Below are 20977 nucleotides of genomic sequence, written 5' to 3'. Positions count from 1 at the left end.
GAAAACCGGCCATAGCCTCCGGATATGCGTTGTGGTATTCGAGGAACCACTGTAGCCGCGTGAAGATCATTCTTTCCATGACTTTGCCAAGGCAGCTTGCCAGGGCAATGGGACGGTACGATGCCAGATCAAGGGGATTTTTGCCAGGCTTTAGCAATGGAACGAGACGGCTTGTCTTCCACTGTAGGGGTACGACACCATCTGTCCATGTCTGGTTAAATAGGTCCAGAAGCGCTTGTCGAGCTCCAGGGCCTAGGTGGCATAAGGTGGAGTACGTTACTCCATCATGACCCGGTGAAGAACGACGCCTGCAGGATGCCAGGGCTGCCTCTAATTCTTCCATTGAAAAGAGAACATCCATACGTTCTTCACGGGAACAAGGAGCTTGGCTGTTCCTCGCAGATACAACGTTATCAGTTGTTGCAGCAACCCTCACGCAGAAATCCTCCGCAACTTCCAACTCCCTACGGTTTTCATGGAGTGCCAATGCCTTGAACGGGCATCGCTGCTGCACAGGCATCGCCAGTCCACGCACTGTTCTCCATACAGAGGACAGAGGCTTCCGAGGGTCGAGAGACTCACAAAATGATTTCCACCTGTGTGCCTGGACCTGCGCGATGAGTCGCTGTATTTGCTTCTGTGTGCGTCTGGCAGCCCTTAAGTCATGCACGGATTTTGTACGCCTGTACCGTCGCTCGGCGCGCCGCCGAATTGCTCGCAGGCGTTCGAGTTCGATATCAAAATCCGTGACTCTTGCAGATAACGAGGTATATCTCCTGGATGATTGGGTTGCATTACTGATAGCAACCTCGAGGCTTGTTGAAAGCCCATCTCGGCAGGCGTCCTCCATCGTGGATTGGAATTTAGGCCAGTCAATATAAGCGGTTACAGTGGGCGAGAAAGACTGATGGAATCCCGTAATCTTGATGTATGTGGGAATATGGTCGCTGCCGTGAGTTTCAATATCAGTGAACCAGCGTAGACGGCCAGCCAAATGAGTTGAAGCCAAGGAAAGGTCTAGAGAGCTCCCGTATGATGTGCCACGCAGAAACGTAGGGCTGTCATCATTTAGCAAGCACAGTCCATATTGAGATGCCAACGATGCGAGTCTTCGGCCCCTGTGGTTCATCTTGGAGCTTCCCCAGAGTGGGTGGTGGGCATTGAAATCTCCGGTGATGATCCAAGGGCCGGGTGCTGTTCTGAAGACATACTTCAATCTCTGGACGTCAATATTAGCTGATGGAGAGATGTACGCACCGAGAAGGGTGAAGGAGAGCTTGTGATTCTTTACAGTGAGGCACACATATTGGTTGGTGTCATGCGGCCGTAATGAATGCACTGTATAGATGAGTTCTCGGCGGATGAATACCACTACTTTGCTGCGGTTCCCACAGGTTGAAGATTCGATGCTTTGATAGCCGGATAGTCTAATGGGAGGGGGTAGGTTTGGTTCACATATCACAATAATCGGGAAGAGATTCGTACGCACAAATTGGCGAAAATCAGAGAGTCGAGGTTTTAAGCTTCTGGCATTCCACTGCAAAATGGAAGCTCCACGTATTTCCTGACGTACTGATGAAGACACCTTGGCCATGTTTTCACTCGAGGCTAGCAAGTAGTGGATCCAGGGCGTCCAGGACTTCCATAGCGCACGAGGCGGTTGGCGTCTTTAGAGTATAAAGAAGCTTGCGAGTGGCGTTGATGAGCGCCCTGAGCACTGCGATGACTTGCAGATCTTCTTTCTTTGAAGAGGCATTCGAAGACTGGTGAGACTTAGCATCCTCCCGTCGGGGCTCCGTAGGTGACAGAGACGGCAGCCTGGGCCAATCCTCCGCCGATGGGGACGACTTCCCAGTTTTGTTGGCTTTCTCAGTTGAAGCTGTAGCCAAGCAGATTTTTGGCTCCGCTGGTGGTGGCGTTGCAGGTGGAGGTAGCGACTTGGGCGGGGGCGGAGGCAGTGCCTGCGACGCTGGAGGATCCTCACGTAAGATGTCGTGGACGGCCTTTGTCACGAAAGCGCTCGATGACCTACGCCGTCGCGATCGTCGGCGCCTTCGCACTTTTGCAGATACGTCTTTATGTGACGAGTGGTCTTTTACCATCTGCTTCAGAATCTTCTGTTCCTCTTTTAGGCGAGGGCAGGTCTTTGAAGAGGCATCGTGTGCGCCTTGGCAGTTGGCACATTTAAGGACACCTACGGTGCAAGCTTTGGCATCGTGAGATCCGGAACATTTCGAGCATACAGTGGTGCGTCCACAAACGCTGCTGACATGGCCGAGCTTCAGGCATTTGTGGCACTGTAATGGTTTCGGCACGAAAGGCCGAACTGCGTGCCGAAAGTGGCCGACCTTCACATGTGCCGGGATGCAGTCACCTTGAAACACCAGCTTAACGCAGCGTGATTTTCCCAGACGAGTGACCTGCTTGATGGTCGCGCCTTCCGTCGCCGGTTTTATGAGAATGGGTAAGTCGGCATTTGGAATGGAGACGTCGACATCATAGACGACGCCCACGGACGCGCCCTGGCCTGGAGATATGTAGGCACGAACTTTCATTTCCCCCAACGTGGTTAGTTGGTGCAACGTTTCAAATGCAGCTGAATGCTGAACGTCTATGGCCAAAATATTCTTTCGTGTGTTGATCCTGACCTCCTTAATTTTCCCCGGCAGAATGGATTCCAAGGAGACAGAAATCGCTTGCCGGTTGAGCATCCTGAGGTTGTCGTTCGGGGACTCCGGCACGAACAAGACGGTGTGAACAGGGGGCCTTGCCGGGGTAGTAACAGTCGATGCGCTCGACGTCGAGGATGTTCCAGTCGACCGCGAAGCCGCTGCCCGCAGCCTTCTTTTAGCCTTCTTACCGAGGACCAACTCGAAGTCGTCGTCAGTGCTGTCATCGCTGGGCACAGAATACAGCTCGGTGTCCTCGGAGCCCGCCTCACTCGGGAGGCAGATTCGTTTCCTTGGCGTGGCACTGTCCGACGGCGGGTTACCTGGCGGAGTGTCCGCAGGCTCCACTTCCATCATATCCGCTAGCAGGGAGCGGTGTCCCGACGAGATAAACGTAAAAAAACGCAAAAACTAGAAGACCGACAGAGCAGCGATCCGCTGAGAAGCACTTCGTCGTCGTCTTCCCCACAAAAGAACTGGGGATATTATTGTTGAGTACAAAAAAACTGGGGATATTATTGAACTCAACGTGGAGGTCAGCCTCATACATCCCAGACCAGGGGAGGGGGAGTTGAAGTTTCAAGTTTCAAAGAATAGAGAGAGAGAGAGAGAGAGAGAGAGAGAGAGAGAGAGAGAAGAAAATGGGGAGAGGGAGGAGAGTGGGGGAAAGTTTATGTCGTATTCGTCTCGTCCATGGCTCGACGGCTACTAACGCTGCGCTAGTCCAGTCACTACCAGGAGGAAGCTGAGTAAGTGCTAGAAGACCCCCCGTCGGGTGGAATGTCTCGCGCCGTCCCGCCATACCTCCTGCCCTCGCCCTCACACTTCCGCCATACTTTCCTCCTCCACTTTCCTACTCGTTTCATCTCATTCGCCTTCGGTGTCCCCATCGTTCCCTTGGTTACAAGGAGGGACGACGGCGCCGTGAAACCACAGGAGGGGACGCTTAAGTGCTGCGCACACAAATGCGATGCGAGCGGGTATTGACAATAGCGACGCGAATTTAATAATCCACGGCGTGCGGATCGTTCGGCGAGCCTGCCTGCGAGGCATACCTAGCTTTCTCGCTCAAATTTTCGACCTCTCAGGAACCTAGCAAAACAACTTTAGCAAAATGATATTTGGCATAAAGCCAGAAGTCAACGTGAAGATGAAAACGCTAAAAGAACTTTCCAGGATTCTGAATACATTTTGCGTAATTCGCTGTCAAATCTTACTTCCCATGCATTTCTATGGGATAGTTTCCATGGCTCAGAAACCTAGTCGCGCAACGTGCGCGACTTGAAACTGTGCACAAAGGAAGTTTTCACCCCAAACATTAGCTGTGCAAAATAACTTTACATTTCGCTAAAAAATTACAGAGTAATCACTGTTGAAAGGACTGCCATGAGCGGGAAAGCTGCACATGTGGCACATGGGCGACGAGCGTGAACCGACAATGAACATCGTGAGTCAGAGAATGTCGCAAAGCACCCTTGATGCCAAAGCGCCACCTTAAAAGAGTTTAAGGGCGCGTATGCCAGATTCTAGACAGACTTCCTTTGTCGTTATTTCACCTCAAGCTGCAACGTGTGCGACAGACTGCAGGTTCCATAGCGGCCTGACCGCAGACACGAAACTACGACACGCACTGGCCGAAAAAAGACACGGCTTTCACACCACCCAACGCACGCAGCTTCGCTGGGAAACCACCTTTACAGAGTGGAAAGGCTGGGGTTTGTTTTACCAGCACAACTGTTCAAGTTTTCGGCTCCTCCGTGGAGCTTTACCAGGAATCTCAGCCCAGCCTAGCTCACATGACGGTGCGCCTATTGGAGAGCGTCCGGGGTCATCCAGGCCTGTCCGTGGGCTTGTGCCACATGAGGAGCTCGCAAAAAAATACAAAAATACCGAGCACACGTGAGCGTTCGCCTTGTGAGGAGCGTCCGGCGTGGGTCAGCTCGACATTCGAGTGTATACACTCTGCCCAGCGTTCGTGTCGTGATCGCTCCCGTGGTGTTCTCATCGCCACTTCACTTGCGTTCACGCCTGAAATGGGGAGCCCAGGCGCCGAGTTTGCGCAACAGAATCCGAGTTCGCGAAGACCGTTGCCGCGGGTTCTAGCGCGTGGTAACATGGTCCACTTTGGAGAGGGACATGAAAGCCTGCGGGCAAAACGATCCAGGCTGGCCAGAGATGCAGAGCTTTCGGTGGAAAGTGCGGAAATCCCTGTAAGGAGCAACAGCCGCGTCTCCGGCAAATGTAGGGGGACACGAGCTCCGCTGTTTCTCCGGCCTTGCACCAAGCTGCGCCAATTTTTTTCTAACTGCTAGCAGCTCCGTATTTTCATGTGCGAAATGTAAATATCTCTTTTACGGTTCACTTGAAAACTTTGAGAACTTACTTTCGCGAAAGTTACAGGCTCCTTTGGCAGTGATAATACAGTTAAACCTGGATATAACGGAGTTGGACAAAAAATCGCAATTTTTTTCGTTACATCCAGGTTTTCGTTACATGCAGGTTTTGAGTTAAAGCTGGCGGGATTGAAGCAGAAACGAAACCAATATGCTAGGCATCAGTGATGCTGAACTCGCCCTTGTTCAAGGATATATTTCACACTGAAAAACTGCGTGATTTGCGCTTGCTGCTACTACTACACGGCCCCCGAATCCACAAACGTAACTAAGCATCACTTTTTCTTTTTGATACTTTTCGGTGCCTTAACGCGTTTCAAGAACCAAACTCATGCTGAAAGGGCGCCTTTTCACCGACTTCATGCTCTTTTCTGCAGTCAAAATTGCTGAAGGGATGCTATCTGGGACACTGTACCGGGCGGTGACGTTCCTCTTTCTCGCCGGCGGAGGCGGCATTTAAAATTGCGAGCTAGTCTTGAAAAGACCAATCTCTCCGTATTCAGGCAGCAGAAGTCATCCACGAACCCATACCACAGATATAAGGGGACACACGTGACTACAGGCCAACAGGCAGGCCTAGCAATTGACCGACACCGCACTCAGACGTAAAAACGCAAAAGAGACAGCTGTGTGGGCGAAATTCGCTAAATTAGTGCGTTTTTCCAACCGATTGTTTGAGAAAAAGGGCAAGAAACCTTGACTCATCCGCGTAGCAAATTCGTTCCGTCCAGGTTAACCATCGCAACTCGTTCGTTACATAGAGGTTTCGATTCGAACACATGGCATTCAATGAAGGTGGAAATGGGGAATTTAAAAGCTTCGTTAAATCCAGGAATTCGTTGGATAGAGGTTTGCTACATCCAGGCTTAACTGTAGAAGGCGACACTCCTCTTTTTCTGCCTACCGGTTATGAGGGCTCGACCTATTTACCGGTTTGTTCGGTATACCCCTCCGAGAGCATCATTAAATGTGTTCGCTGACTGCTACGAGTCTAAAAATATGCGAATACATTAAGGTTATTCAAAATACCCGTTCAAAGATCATTCAGTGGTCAAAGAGGTGACGAATCGCTCCCTTGAATGGCTTCGCTGCGGATCAAGCCGTTAAGAATTGTGATCACTGCTCTGTGGAGCAATGTAACAACAGTAATTTTAAAACGCCCATGGCGTATTTATTGCATTGTAAAAGGCCAGCTTACGCTTTTGGTAGAACTTGCGGAGTGTTTCATGATCGTATGGAAGAAAGAAAGTAAAATTCGAAAGCTAATTGTAGTCATCCCCTGTAAAGAAATTATTTCCAACAGTAACTACATTGCTGAAATTCTACCTAGATAATTTATTTCGCTGAAAAAATATTGCCTTATAAGAGACACTGTCTCGTAATTTGTCTGGTTCCCCGATAAGTCTAGAAAATAGGCGGACACGTAGAAAGATTGATTGATTGCTGTGAAGCTGGCTGTTAAAAGAAAAGGAGTAAATGATGGAGTAGAATTTTGAGCTACCTTCCTAACAGTATTTTTAAAATAACTGTTGTGAACTGTAATAATAAAAAACAATGGAATTTCAACTGCCTCCTCCTTCGGGTCTTTTGAGTGCAGGGAACGATAGGATTATTATTATTATTATTATTATTATTATTGCATCCTTTTATATTTCCTTGAATGAAGAGTGTTTCGAGCGCCTAAATGACCCCGCTGTTTGGCCGAAAGACTGCCTCTTTAAGGAGTTCCGAGGCATGTTTCGCGAAGGCATGCTTCACAGCTCTGAGCGCATCACGTAAGAAAAACAACCATGACTAGTTTAGATGTTTTTTATCAGAATGTGCGAGGTCTTCGAACTAAGGCGACTGAATTTTTTGGTAACGTTCTGGCTTCTTGCTTTCCGTTAATAGCTATATCTGAAACTTGGTTGTGCCCTGATATCCTATCCAGTGATTATTTTCCTCAAAATTACCATGTATATCGTAATGATCGTGCTTTAACGGGATGCAAACAAAAAGGGGGCGGGGTCCTTCTCGCCGTTGACAAATCTCTCCCGTGTGTGCTACGTAGCGATATTGATAACGCAGATGAGTCTTTATGGGTCGAAATTCATTTCTCTAAATCTGAAAAACTTCTAGTTGGTGTTTTTTACATTCCTCCTGATGTAGCTCCTGAGGCGTTCAATAAGTTAATCTCCTCCATTGAACAGGTGCTTATCACTCATGGCAACCGCAAAGTCCTCCTGCTTGGAGATTTTAATGCTCCTGGCGTGGAGTGGAGCCAGCTAACTTGTTCCCACTACAACCACCACATTGAACAGAAGGGTAATAGGTTGCTAGATTTTGTGGCTTTCACTTCTATGGCACAGTGTAATCGCATAAAAAATTGCAGTGGAAATATTCTGGACCTGTGCTTTTCGAACTTTGATGGCGTTAGTGTGTTGCACTCTGATTGTTCTTTAGTAATACCGGACAGATTTCATCCTCCTCTTTCTATTTCCTGTTGCCTCCCTTCATTGCTCCACCGTTCCGTAAATTCCAACAACACGCAACCTCATTACGCTTTCGCCAGGGGAGATTATGCTGGGCTGTATGGCTATTTTTCCGCTGCCCCTTGGTCGACCGTCATTGACCACACTGATGTCAATGAACAAGTCGACCGTTTCACAGAGATTGTGCTTTCGGGTATGAAGGAATACATCCCGCAATATTTACCGAGGAGGTTCAAGTTTCCACACTGGTTTTCCTCTGAATTGCGGGATGCCCTGAAACTCAAGGAACGTGCGCACAGAAAGATGAAGCGCTCTGGTGCCAACCAGTTTGCTCAGGAATTCCGGCGCCTACGTGCCCTATGTAAAATATTGCACAAACGTGATCATACTTCGTACCTGGCGTCGGTAGAAACTAAAGCAACTCACCAACCGGGAGCCTTCTGGAAATACATTCATTCTAGATCTAGTACAACTAAAGATTCTATTCGTCTTCTAGACTCCAACGGCGATGAGGTTGTCAAGGTGGCCGACTGCTTTGCTCGTCAATTTTCTTCTTTTTTTGGGATTAGCGGTGGTAGTGACAACAGCAGCGCCCCTTGTCACCAGGGCGAGAACTCCGGTTGTTTACAACTGGACGAGAACATCATTCGGACCAGCATCAAGCGGCTCAAGCCCTCGCTTTCTTGTGGGCCAGATGGTATTCCTGCTGCAATCCTAAAAACATATGCAAATATATTCGTTCCTGTGTTCACTTCAATATTTAATAACTGTCTCCGGTCGGGAACGTTTCCTCGCTCATGGAAAATCTCTCGCGTATTCCCTGTTTTCAAGTCAGGCCTAAAAACTGATGCTATAAACTATAGGCCTGTCTCGCTGCTTTGTTCTGCCTCTAAAATTTTCGAGTTATCTCTTCATACAGTCTTGTCTTTCTCATTTAAACATGTCCTCATTCCTAATCAACATGGATTTATGCGTGGTCGTTCAACTTCCACGAACCTTGTATGCTTCATGGAGCAGGCTGTCCCAGCAATCGTTGGCAGAAGCCAACTGGATGTGGTCTACTGTGACATGAGCAAAGCCTTTGATGTTGTCAACCACTCGTTATTGCTTGCAAAGCTCACTCTGTTAGATGTACACGCTTCTTTGGTGGGTCTTATACGTTGTTATCTCAAGGAGCGATATTGCTATGTAAGTGTTAACGGTCAAACATCATTTAGGTACAAAGCAACCAGTGGTGTACCCCAAGGCTCCGTTCTGGGTCCCCTTCTTTTTTCCATTTTCATTAACGATGTTGCTTCTGCCATTCAAAATTCTTCTTTTTTGTTGTACGCTGATGATATAAAAATCTTTAGAGAAGTGCGTAGTGTTCAGGACTGTAATTCTCTTCAGGTTGACATTGTGTCATTCCATCGTTGGTGCACCAAAAACGACCTTATTTTGAACCCTTCAAAAACTAAAGTTGTCTCCTATAGTAGAAAAACTCAACAGCTGCAATACCCTTATGAAATTGCAGGCACCACACTGCCGAGGGTGACCGAAATTCGAGACTTGGGAGTACTTTTTGATTCTCCTCTGACTTTCTCTTCCCACATTGCACAAATTACCCGTCGGTCTCTTCGTTGTCTGGGTGCTGTTTGCAGGTATTCTAGAGAGTTTAAAGTTCCGCTTCCTTTCTTAAAGTTGTATTCGGCTCTCTGCTTACCTCTTCTTGAATACGGGTCTGTTGTCTGGAATGGAACTTGCAAGTCCAATAGTGACCGCATCGAAAGGGTTCAAAATAAGTTCCTTTCTATCTTTAGGCACCGTTTCCGTCATGTACAAGAAGACGCAAACGGCAGCATGTCTTGTCTCAAAAGTATTCCTTCCCTTTGGTGTCGACGAATGAGAGCTGACATTATCTTTCTTTATAAACTTCTTCATGGTGATATTTTGTGTGATGACTTGGTTGCACTTATCAATGTCAACTTGCCGAACAAACTTTTCCGAAGATTTCGAACTTTCAGAACAGATGCTTTAAGTAGACGACGCTCGTCCATCTGCAGAATACAATGTGCATATAATGAATATTCCGATCGTCTTGATATTTTCCAGAGCTCTTTGTCTTTGTTCTCTAATGAATTGAAAACTGTTGTAGCTTAAGTGCCTTTATGTCATTTATGTGCTGTATTTCTGTTCCATATTTAGTTTATACAAATCATCATCTTGCTTGTTTGTTTTTCACTTTTCCTGATTTTGTGTTGCTTGAATTTCTGTCGGTTTAAGTGTCAGTGCTTGTAATGCTGAACTTCGCTTTTCCATTTCGAAACTTCTTAGCATTTTGTTACAAAACCTTTGTTTTATGTGTATAATCTATCTCCGTCATGTTCATTGAGTATTTGCTTGTATATTTTCAATTTTTCACGTGCCTTCAACGTTTTTGCTGGCCGGGTGTCATGGCTTCTAACACTAGGCTTCCTTTTTTTTTTTTTGCTGTTTTGCATTCTGGGATCTCTGTAACTATTTTTACCTTATTGTTTCTTTCATATATATGGTTTTCTGTGTTGTGTTGTCTTGATTTTAGTTTGTTTTTATGAATGCTTGTATATGGTGTACCAGTACCAAGACCCTAGGGTTGTTCCTGGGCACCAAAAATAAAGGTTGATTGATTGATTGATTATTATTATTATTATTATTATTATTATTATTATTATTATTATTATTATTATTATTATTATTTGTCTTTACACTCTTGCCGTTGTTTCTGCTGTATTACTGTCAAACTTTGTTGCTCTGCCTGTCGTGTGGCCTTTACGACAGGCAGAACAACATAGGCAACTTTTTCTTTTTTTTTTTTTTCTTTTTTTTTGCCTGTACCCAGGCTCCGCCTGTGCTTTACTTCTGTCATCTTCACTACTTCAACTTGTGTGTGTCTTGTCGCTTGTTTGTTTCTTGCTATATGTTTCTTGTATTTTGTTTTTCATGCAACTACTCGTGCGCCAGCACTCAGGCCTCTGGCTGTTCCTGGGCACGTAAATAAACATGATTGATTGATTGATTGATTGATTGATTGATTATTATTATGATTATTTCATGTTTATGGCGCAAGGCCAACTAGGGCAAAGAGCGCCAAAACACTCAGTTTTGGCCAAAACAGCCAGAACGATAGGAGTTTGTTCAATGATTTAAAATACGATTGGGGTATGAATCGGACACAACAATACCTGGGGTTTGTTTCATGCGGGAGCCTATTCTGATAGCGCAGTTGTTTCAAATGCGACAGCGACAAAACGTTGCCGCGATACATACGCGCGCACGTGTCTCACGCATCCCTGCTCGAAATTTATTCCGGAGTTGCCAATTACGGTAACTGCCGCTTCCTCCCGGAAACGGAACACCGGAACACGCCTTCAAATCGCCTGCGGGCGAATTATCCGTAGTTTATTTCTTTATCACCCCGACAGTCATAGAATCACTGAAACACCGGCCCTGCAACTCCATAAAGCTGTGCTCTCACTGTAACTGTCTAGCGCCACTCTCTTTAACGCCTGCCCGGCACAGCTGTTCGCAATCTGCACCTCGTTTGATCATTGATCCGGAACCGATACGATCGATACATCGTTATTCTCGGTGTACTCTTCCTTTCCGTTCCTATTACAGCGCGGACCATCAAGCCACGAATACGGTAACCGCAATTTGGTTGCAGAACACCACAGGGTGCAATCACGAGCGCCTTCTCCCTTTCTTTTTGTATACTGGAGCTGGTTGCTTGGATTCTAAACCAGTCGTCTCTAACTACCCATTCCAGGCGGTTGCCGGAATAAGCGTTCTTTACTTTATTTGGAAGGTTAATTCGCGAACTTCCGGATGGGCAATCCGGGAAGTTCGTAAATTGCACGGCGTGTGCAAACAAGGTTGTGTTTCGATGCAGTACTGGGCTTTTAAAAAAGAAAACTCCAACTGCCGAAACGCCAGGGGCTGTTCTAGTTAACCTGAAAGGGCCGCGCTCCATTCTCCGCGCCAGCGCATTGGAAGCGTGTGTTTTATTACCCTTTTTAGTTCACGCGGAGCGCGTTCTCGAGGAGGGGGGTTCGTTGTTTGTCGAGAGATAATGACTCTCCTGGGGTATTGAGTCGAGAGCGTCGATTCTCTTTCGGTGGTTCGAAATTATTTCTGCATACCTTCGTCGGCGGAGAAAAAAAGGTGGGATGAATATGGCTTCGGCGTCGCTAAAGAAAGTACAGAAAATATGAACGCGAATGCTGCGAGTGAACAAAATAAAAAAAAGGAATCAGACGGAAGTAATCTTTAGTGAGCATCAATGTGATGCTATTACCGTTCTTGCTAATGTGGGACTTAACTGCGTTGACGGAGTGCTTCCTCTTCCCCTTAAGCCATCCTCCACTCTGTCCACCTTGCACGCTTTTCCTCCTTCCCCTCCTTCTCTTCTTCCTCTAGTCCTTCCCACCTCCCAACCACTCTTTCGCCCACCTTGGTATCCAGGTCATACCGACGCAATACTGCAGAAAACATTTAGAAAGCAAAACGGTTAGATAGATACCGACAGGCAAAAAAAAAAAAAAAAATGACCACCGTCCCGCCCTGCGAAAGTGGACGTCCAGCGAAGCTGTTTTTTTAAACCACTACACATGCTCACGGGGGAGATATAAAATGTTCCTCGTTGTCTCGGCGGGCTTGTCGCTTGCACTCGGCTTCTCTGGCGGCAAATGCTGGGTCCTGCCAAGCCCGACGCTTGCGCGCGCCCTCGAATGACGTACACCCCTTTTTTGAGAGCAGCTGCGAACATCATCTTTACAAGCAACACATGAGGAGAGGGTGAAGGGGGGGAGTCCCATTGTTTATAGGCGCCTTATAATCCATAATCCATCATGCGGTTTCGGTGCTTGTTTTGTGGTTTTATTACATGAATTCTGAGCTCTATGCTGTATGCCTGATTACGCTTGTGCTTGGCGTCTTGGGCGTGAACTGCTGGGTCCTGTCCTGGTTTTTTCCTTACGATGACACGAAATATTCCGAACAACGAGTGCCTAACAGCTTCACTCATAAGCGGGGTAAATGGCGTTATTGGAATGCATGGTAAAGCATATTTTATGTGCGGTGGTGGTGGTTGTTGTGTGGGATAAGGCGGGGTTAGCCTGCCTGGATATGCCGGCAATTGCTCCGCCCAAGCTTCTCCTAATTAGTTTATGTTAGGGTCCTTTCACCACGAGTTTGCCAGTTCCGTCTCATGAAGAAAGCTTAGTAGAAGGCGTAACACGTCTCTGCGCAGCATCCTATGACCCCTTGGAAAGACGACGTGGTCCAGGGTGCTGTGTGGGGCTGCCAACTTTCGAATCACTGAGAGCATTGCAGTCCGCTCGACATCATGATCTGGTGTACTAGTGGTGTACATCCCCTATCGCAGCACATGACAAAGACAGAGGTGATCGCACGAGGCCCACCTTGAATAGCCATTCTGTGGTCTTCGCTGAGTTCGTTCGGATGCGGTACAGAAATGTTGCCTCCGATCTCGTAAGTCCCTTTGTGTCACAAGGCTGATGATAGGGATCTCCCAACGACTTGAAATGTTCGACGACTGTTCGCCTGAAGTCGTTCCAGTGATCGGCGGAAACCCTAACATTCGGTGCAAATTGCAGCGCGTTTCGTGCCAACTGATCAGCGATTTCATTGCCCTTGAAGACAACATGGGATGGAATTCATTGAAACCGCAGATTAGAACCTTTGCTTCTGAGTTCTTGCACAAGCCGTAAGAACGCTGGCAGACCCTTTTTGTGGGGATCCCACGCTGCAAAAGTTGTAGTGCTGCTTTTGAATCAGTCAGAATTACAATCAGTCAGAATTACAGCAGCCGCGATGGCAATGCACTCGGATTCGGTGGAGGACACCACATGATCCAGGCGGGCAGCTCATGAAACCTGGTTATCAGGAATGATATACGCCGCTGCACTAACCCCTCTGTGTGGATTGACTGAGCCATCCGTAAAAATTTGAAGGTGATTGGGGTAAGTGTTCTCCAAATGTTCAAGAACCAAAAATCTGGCTGCTTCCACTGGCGTGTTTCGCTTGACTCTCATGTGAAAAACATGCAGCTCACGCTGAAGGCTCTCCTAAGACCATGGCGTTATTGAGATGGGAAGTTTCCCCAGCCACTGATGGCACAATATCCTCAGAGTATTAAGAGCAGTGTGCGCATGATAGGCCGTCCTTGTTCCAAGCCGCCTTATTATAGCTCTTCGAGGACTGGTTTCCCCTAGACGCATTACCTGAGTCAGTAACTTCTGTGACGCCATCAAGGGGAGTGTAGCGACTGGCTTTTCCACATGACCTTCTCGTTCGCTGCTCCCTGTGGAACTCCAATTGAATGTTTGAGGAAAAAATAGCACTACCAAAGACGGGGGAGAAGAGGAACGCGCACACACAAAACGCGCTGTCCGTATGCGTCCCACGCGCCTTTTTTCGGTAGCGCTATTCGTTCCTCAGTAACGGGAAACAATCTCGACGATGCTACTAGCATTGAAAATGGCTGCTTAAACGATCAAGGGAGAAGGGAAACAGCGATTGCATTCGGGCTGGGGATTTGCGACTTCATAACTAGAATGCTATAGAGGTCGGCTGAGAACTCGATGGAGGGATGAGCTACGAAAATTGGGGGGGAGGGAGGGGGAGGGGGAGAATGAACTCAGCTATACTCGGTGACAACTTAAGAACGGCACCGAAAGTTGCCGCTGTGCCTTATCACCGTAGCCGGATGTTTCTCCGCGCGGCGCAAGTAGGGCGTTACTGGGAATATTTCGAACATGGCGTGAGCCGTTCCCGTGATTTTTTGGACCTAATATGCTTATAAACTACTCCAGTGACGACAAACAAACTGCGTGAGACAAGGCAGACGATATCACGCATTCATAGCAAACCCCTTTCAAAACGCGCGCGCACTGACGTCACGGGTCCGGCGCTTTGGCGGAGTGATACCCTACGTGAGGTGGTGCCGTTCTTGAGTTGTAACCGGGTATAGCACAAGATAGGCGTGACTGGAGATCTTTGGAAAAGGCTTTCGTCCTGCAGTGGACACAACCAGGCTTATGACCATGGTGATGACGATGATCATGATGATGATGATGAGCTAAAGAAAATTATGAGCATATTATGACCACATTTGTGCCACTATTACGATTGAATGACGAGAAATTGAATATTATCCGGGGTCCAAGGTGGGACGGTTCCTAGTAATTTGTACGTAGGCCGTGTCTAGTAAAAGTGCTGATCATTTGAGCTATGTTTCATTGATCTAACACAAGTGCCTGCATCGTCCAGCGGACCATTTGCGGGGTTTCTCGAAACCAAGATGTATAAAAATCAGCAAACATTAATCAAAATAGCAATGTAGCACAACAAATCATTAAAATAGCTCAGAGAAACAAAAAAAAATACCCAAAACGCTTGAAGCCTTTACACCTAATGTGGAATAGGCGATCTATGTGTTACAGTCTGTAGTGCTTTCCCATCGTTAATGGTGACGAGAACGTTTTAATGCGCTTATATAGCGATGGTATTCTCAATTTTTTTTGCTTTGATCTCGCTGTCCAAATACGTAATCAGATTGCGTTAACTACTGGTTTGCATACCAGTTTCATTGTTGTACGACGAAGAAACTAAGATCTGATAGTGCTTTTCAGTAGTAACAAAGAAGCTTCCAAACATGTCTCATTTGGGAATTCCCTATTGTGCTACCGTTGCAGAAACCCTGGAAGGAAGTCAGGCGCCTGTCACCAGCCCTGCAGGGGAGGGGGTGCATCTGCATGTCCTCAACCGACGCAGGTACAGCAGGAAAGGAAGGTGAATTCCTGAAAATGTGGTACTGCTATGTTTGAATTTTCTTTACCCCAGTGGTTTCTGCATAGTATTAACACACGGCTCGCTTTTTTTAAATGTGGCAAGGATACAGTTAGATTTTTCAGGCACAATTGTATGAAACGAGCACGCTTTTTTGTAATCTGTTCTGCTATGAGTAAGGTTCTGTCAGCACCAACTTTATTTAGTGCTACGTGCACATTAACTTAGAGAACTTTGGAAGTTCATTTATGAAAATGCCATAGGCAGGTGATCCTGGCAAATATTATCCCGCCTTCTGGGCCCGAAATAACGATGTACAGAAACTAATGTATTTTTGAAGACCAATGCTTCAACTATTTTTTAACCGTAATCAGCCAAGTAGAGCTTGAGCATCAATTGTACTAATATCCTGGTAAATGCGGGCTGATTAATGTGACCCGGTGTAACAAAGAGCAGTGCAGGATGTAACAAATCCCACTTCTGCGATGACTAGTATTCCATTATAATGCAAAAGCGTTGTAAAAGCCATGATGAAACTTTAAGCACTCACAGACGCGGTGTTAATAAGTCGGCTTGGTTGTGAAGGTGGCGAAATAACCCCCTCCCGCCCCGTAGCACACCTGTAGCCCTCCTTTACTGAGCACCTCATAGACCAGGTCCTGTCCTGTACTACACATTTGCCACATTACCTCCCGTCCCTATTCCTTGGAGAGCTTGGTCACCATCTTGCTCCGGGGTCACCCCGCCTGCAAGTCTCCATGCGATGCTATGGCCCCTACTCGTGGAGCACATGACTTCTGAGTGGGTTGGACAGGCAGCCAGCCGCCTTCATCGCCGCCTGCCAGTGCCGCACCTTCGTATACTAGCCTGAACAACACCTCCACGGCCCAATGAACTAAACCTCCGCAATCCGAACCTGAACTGTGTAATAATGTGATCTCCCTTTCCCCCATACTCTAAGTGCAGCTTTGGCGCATAAACACCAAATATTTACTTCAAATCCAGTCGTAGCAACATAATGCCACGGAAAACTCTATGTAACACCGAAGCAGTTGGTCTAGTATGTTCATTATTGCTGGAAATGATGTAGTATTTGTTGCGTTTTATTATTTAACACTGTTTTGCAGCGTCAGGTAATGGTCATTCTTTTTTGAGTTATAGGCATACCATTCCAAGAACGGCTCCAGAATACAAGTGCATGTCCTAGGACTCAAACAGTGAGTACATATCCGAATGCAGGTAGGCTATTAGAATTTGTTCTCATGATTCTTCGCGTACAAGCTCTATTTATTTTACATTTATGTTCCGAGTGCAGCAGCAGCTGAATTATTGCTTCTGTTGCGCCAGCCAGAAGAACCCGAAACGGCCAAAAAGCAGTTCAAGCAAACACAACGCGTGGCTGGTTCCAGAAGGTTAGAATATCTGAACTGCCTGTCAGAGACCATTATAGTAACAATTTCACAGGCGTGTCAATTGCTAAAATTTTGAACAAAGTGGTTGCACTGGTCAAAAGTCTAGAAAGCGAGAACAGAATGGAGCCCACAGTTCAAGACAGAGTTGTTTTGGTGCTGATTGTGCTGAAGCAAACGATGTCCTTTTCTTCGTTAGCTGCACTTTTCCAGTGCGGCGTATCATAAGCGCACAGCTATTTTGTTCACACACTTCCTCTTGCTGATGAAGTGCTCCAGCCAGCCATTCAGTGACCGTCAAAAAGAGGACCTTTTGAACAACATGCATGCGTGCTTCAAACATTACTCGAGGTTGGGGGGTGTGGTGGTCCGTGCAGAAATTGTTGTTGAAAGGTCCACTCCTTGACTTGCCAGTTACTGTCGCACTCGCACTACAACTCAAATTATACACGGAAGTTTCTTGTTTGTGTTAGTCCAGCAAGAACCTTAACTTTCATTAGCAGTGCGTTTGGCGCCCCAACAGATAAGGCAATCACGACATTGGTCTGGGCTTCTGGAAGAGTGGGAGCCATACACTGATGATAACGTGGGAGAGGAGCCACGGGCTTTGTAACTGATATAAGCTCTCCAGTGCTTGAGCAGTTGGGATTGTAAGACCCCCTTTGTAGGAAAGGCGAGTAAGTTCAGCTGCCCCGATGCTGTCAGTACTTCTGACAATGCTCAAGCACGAGTGCATGTAGAACGAGTTATTCAGAGGATAAAAATATTCGAAATGTTCAACTCTACCATTCGACGACAAATGTTGTCACACATTGGTCAGCTGTTTACAGTCGCATGTGGCCTGCCGAACCTGTGTGTGCCAGTACTTCCTGATGACAAATTTCTTTGAGTCCATTAGGACACTCCTAAACGTGGTACGAAACGAAAAAACAGGACCCGTTGCTTTATTCCTGCGACTGCTGAGCTATGCAATAAAGCTGCGTAACCTTCCTCAGTTCATATTCTTTTTATTTAGTGCACACCCTTGTTATAGTAGTAAGGCAGGACACCACCTAACTGGCATAATCGACTTTGCCACCTGCGTGATCTTTTTTGTCGAGTCAGATCCAATATTTCCCAAAGCCACTCCTGTGAACGACAAAAAACGGCCCATGCAGGTCTGATGAGCACAGGAGCGGCAGCGCCTAGCTCAGTACCGTTCCGCCACATGGGAAGTTAGATACACGCTAACTCTGCGAGTCGTGCAGCTTCAGTTCCGGTTCCTGCTGAATTGCAGCATTTGGAGGCTACACGGAGTGTAGCCTCCAAATGCTGCAATCACCTTTTGTACCTTTCGTATCCCCTTTTGTAATCAACTTTTGTAAGGAAGCTAGCTCTCGTAAAGACAACGCTGTAGAAGAGCAACTGACCTTGAATTGTAAGATAGATTGCCAGCCCATCTTGTCGGCGAAGGCAAAGAAAATAAATTATTGAAGCGAAGCTTCTTGGTCGCACTCGTGACGTTGTCGCAACGAAAACTCACGGCAGGAAAACCAACTTTACACATGTGGAGGGCAAATGGTTATAATCATGATAATGATCATGCTGAAACAAGATGAAAACGCTTCCCGTGGTCTGAATCGGACGTGGGTCCCTCGCGTTATGAAGCCGGTGTGTATCCTATTGCGCCGTCATCGCATTCAGGTCGCTCAGCATTTTGTCACGCACGCGTTGGCTGTGGACTTCGGCTGATTTGGAGTGGGCATTTGTCTTTGGACTTTGGCAGCGAGAATTTTGGGTGAAGATGATAGTATCACGAAGACGAGAGGTGTGTGTGTGTGTGGGGGGGGGGGGGGGGGGACGCTCAGCTTTCTCGTGAAGGATTCATTTGCTGTTGTCTGAATTTGGACTTTGACTCGCAGGCCGTTTACACTTTAATCGTTGACACGCTTTGACTTTGATCTCAGCGGCTTTTACATAGGCACTTTGCTATTTGATTTTCGCACCCAAGAAAGCTTCGCGTTTCAACCAGTCGTCGTCGTGTCACGGCAGAGATTTGAACTTTTTTTTGTTTTCATGACTGCTTACGGTCACAGAAAAGGCGATCTTCCCGTTGAAAGCTGTCACTTAAAGAATAATGTAAAAGCAGGAGAAGTAGGCATTAAAGACCAACAAATGTCTTCCTGTTTCCGCATTCTGTCGATTCCTTCTTCACTAGAGAATCGATACCTTTGGAAAACCAGAGAAAGCGCTCGCAAGAAAAATAAAATTAAAAAAAAAACCACTGAACGAGATCCATTTAAGGAACGCTTTAAAAGACGCGGAACCGATATGGGTGGTTGTTATGTGCTGATCGTCTGGAGATAGTTAAATGGAGCACGTCAAATAAGGACAGAACGATTGGAGCGCAGACTCCGCAGTCGAGGCGTGACGACGGGTCGTCGAGCGGCTTCGACCGCTTCGAAGTGTTGTTCGCCGCCGCCAAGCCGACCGTGCGACCGCAGAGGGGATGAGAATCAAAAGTTTCTGGGATGGAAAGGGCGCTCGTTTTCAAATAGCGATTTTGGATACTTTTGACTTACCTAGTGTGCATACACTTGTTTTCAAACTTTAGTGTGTATACGACAAGGTGTAGACACTTCAGTGTACTCCTAGTGTTTACACCTTAGTGTATACACACTAGACACTAGATAATGTATACACACACTAGATGCTGGTGTGTTGTAGGTGTGTACACACTAGTGTGCATACATTTGTTTGTGTACATTTTAGTGTGTATGCACTTAATGTATAAACACCGTACTGGGGATCCTCGTGACTCATTTCGCGTGTATAAACTTTCATGTATGCGTTTTAGTGTGTATATACCTAATGTAGCACACTAGACTGTGGATGCTTGTGACATGTTTAACATGTATACACATGTGTGTATGCATCTTAGTGTGTATTCGCTAGAGTGTATACACTTTAATGTACACGCTAAACGCTTGACTCTTAGATGTGTACGCACTAGCGCATAATCACCAGTGTACAGTCGAACCTCGTTATAACTAAGTAGTTTCGGGGCAGTAATTTAGTTCATTATACCCGATTTTTATTGTAACAGTAGTGCTAAAGATAGGTTCAAACCAGTCGGTAATCTGTCCGCCGCAAAAATTCTTGATACAAAAACGCAATATTTTATTCCTCGGACCTACGATAAACAAGGTAACCCTTATCTTTCTCCTTGTGGCATTTCAAGCTCAATGAACCAGAACATGAAAAGGGAAATTACCACAGAACAAAGCTCATTTGACAGAACAGGCGTACGTTCATATTTTTTCGAGGAGGGATGTGATCTTTGTATGGTGGCTATTCACAGCACTGAGCCGGATGAAGTTTTCCACAGTGTCCACGAACAAAGGGGCCTTTTCTACTTTCGCACTTTCGGACGCCTTGAGTTTTCCGAGTAGCTTCTCAGCCTCCTGGTCAAATATTTCTTCGTTATATCCGATAGTGCGCGCGGCTCTCGCAGTTCCCCTTTCGTTATAAAAGAATAAGTGTCACTGGAATGAAGCGTGACCAGCCAAAGTTCGTATTTAGTTCGCTATGGCCGATAATTCGCTATATCAGTGTTCATTATAACGAGGTTCACACACGAGATTTTGAGATTTTGGGTGCTTTCGAGTTCTCCAGTATGTGTACACTCGTGGATGCACTTGTGTTTATGCACGTAGAGAGAGAGAGAGCGATCTTTAATGAAGTCTGGCGATGTTAGCTGGGCTAAAATGCCTAACTTGCTACGCCAGTTGATGACGTGATGAAGATGATGGCGATGATGTTCAAGAAGTTGATGCGTACAGATACGTCGAGTTATTCACAGCGACGTAATGTACACACGCAAGTGTATATGCTTAATATATACACCCGGGCTTTTGGATGCTTGAGAGTTATTTAGTGTAGATACACTTGCTAAATACCATATGACCACGTGCGAAAGAGCGGCGTCATGCCAATCCTTTCAAATTTCCTCGTTGCCGCTACAAAGGTTTCTCATCGCGCAATCTCGCTGTAATTTCTTTTAAATTGTGTGCGCTAAAAGCCGAGTTGCAGCCGTTTCGCGCGCCCGTATTTATCTAACGAGAGCCTAAGTACTTCAGATCGAGTACCGGCATTCCCAAATGTTCTTCCAAACGCAGTGTGAGCGATTTGTTAACCACAAATTTGCGAAGTTCAGCACGGCGTTAGGG

Source organism: Haemaphysalis longicornis, unplaced genomic scaffold, assembly GCF_048455015.1.
Source record: "Haemaphysalis longicornis isolate Haplotype H1 unplaced genomic scaffold, Haemaphysalis longicornis Haplotype H1 scaffold_5, whole genome shotgun sequence".
NCBI lineage: Eukaryota > Metazoa > Arthropoda > Arachnida > Ixodida > Ixodidae > Haemaphysalis > Haemaphysalis longicornis.
The sequence above is the reverse complement of the archived record's forward strand: the minus strand, read 5'-3'. Positions refer to the sequence as shown.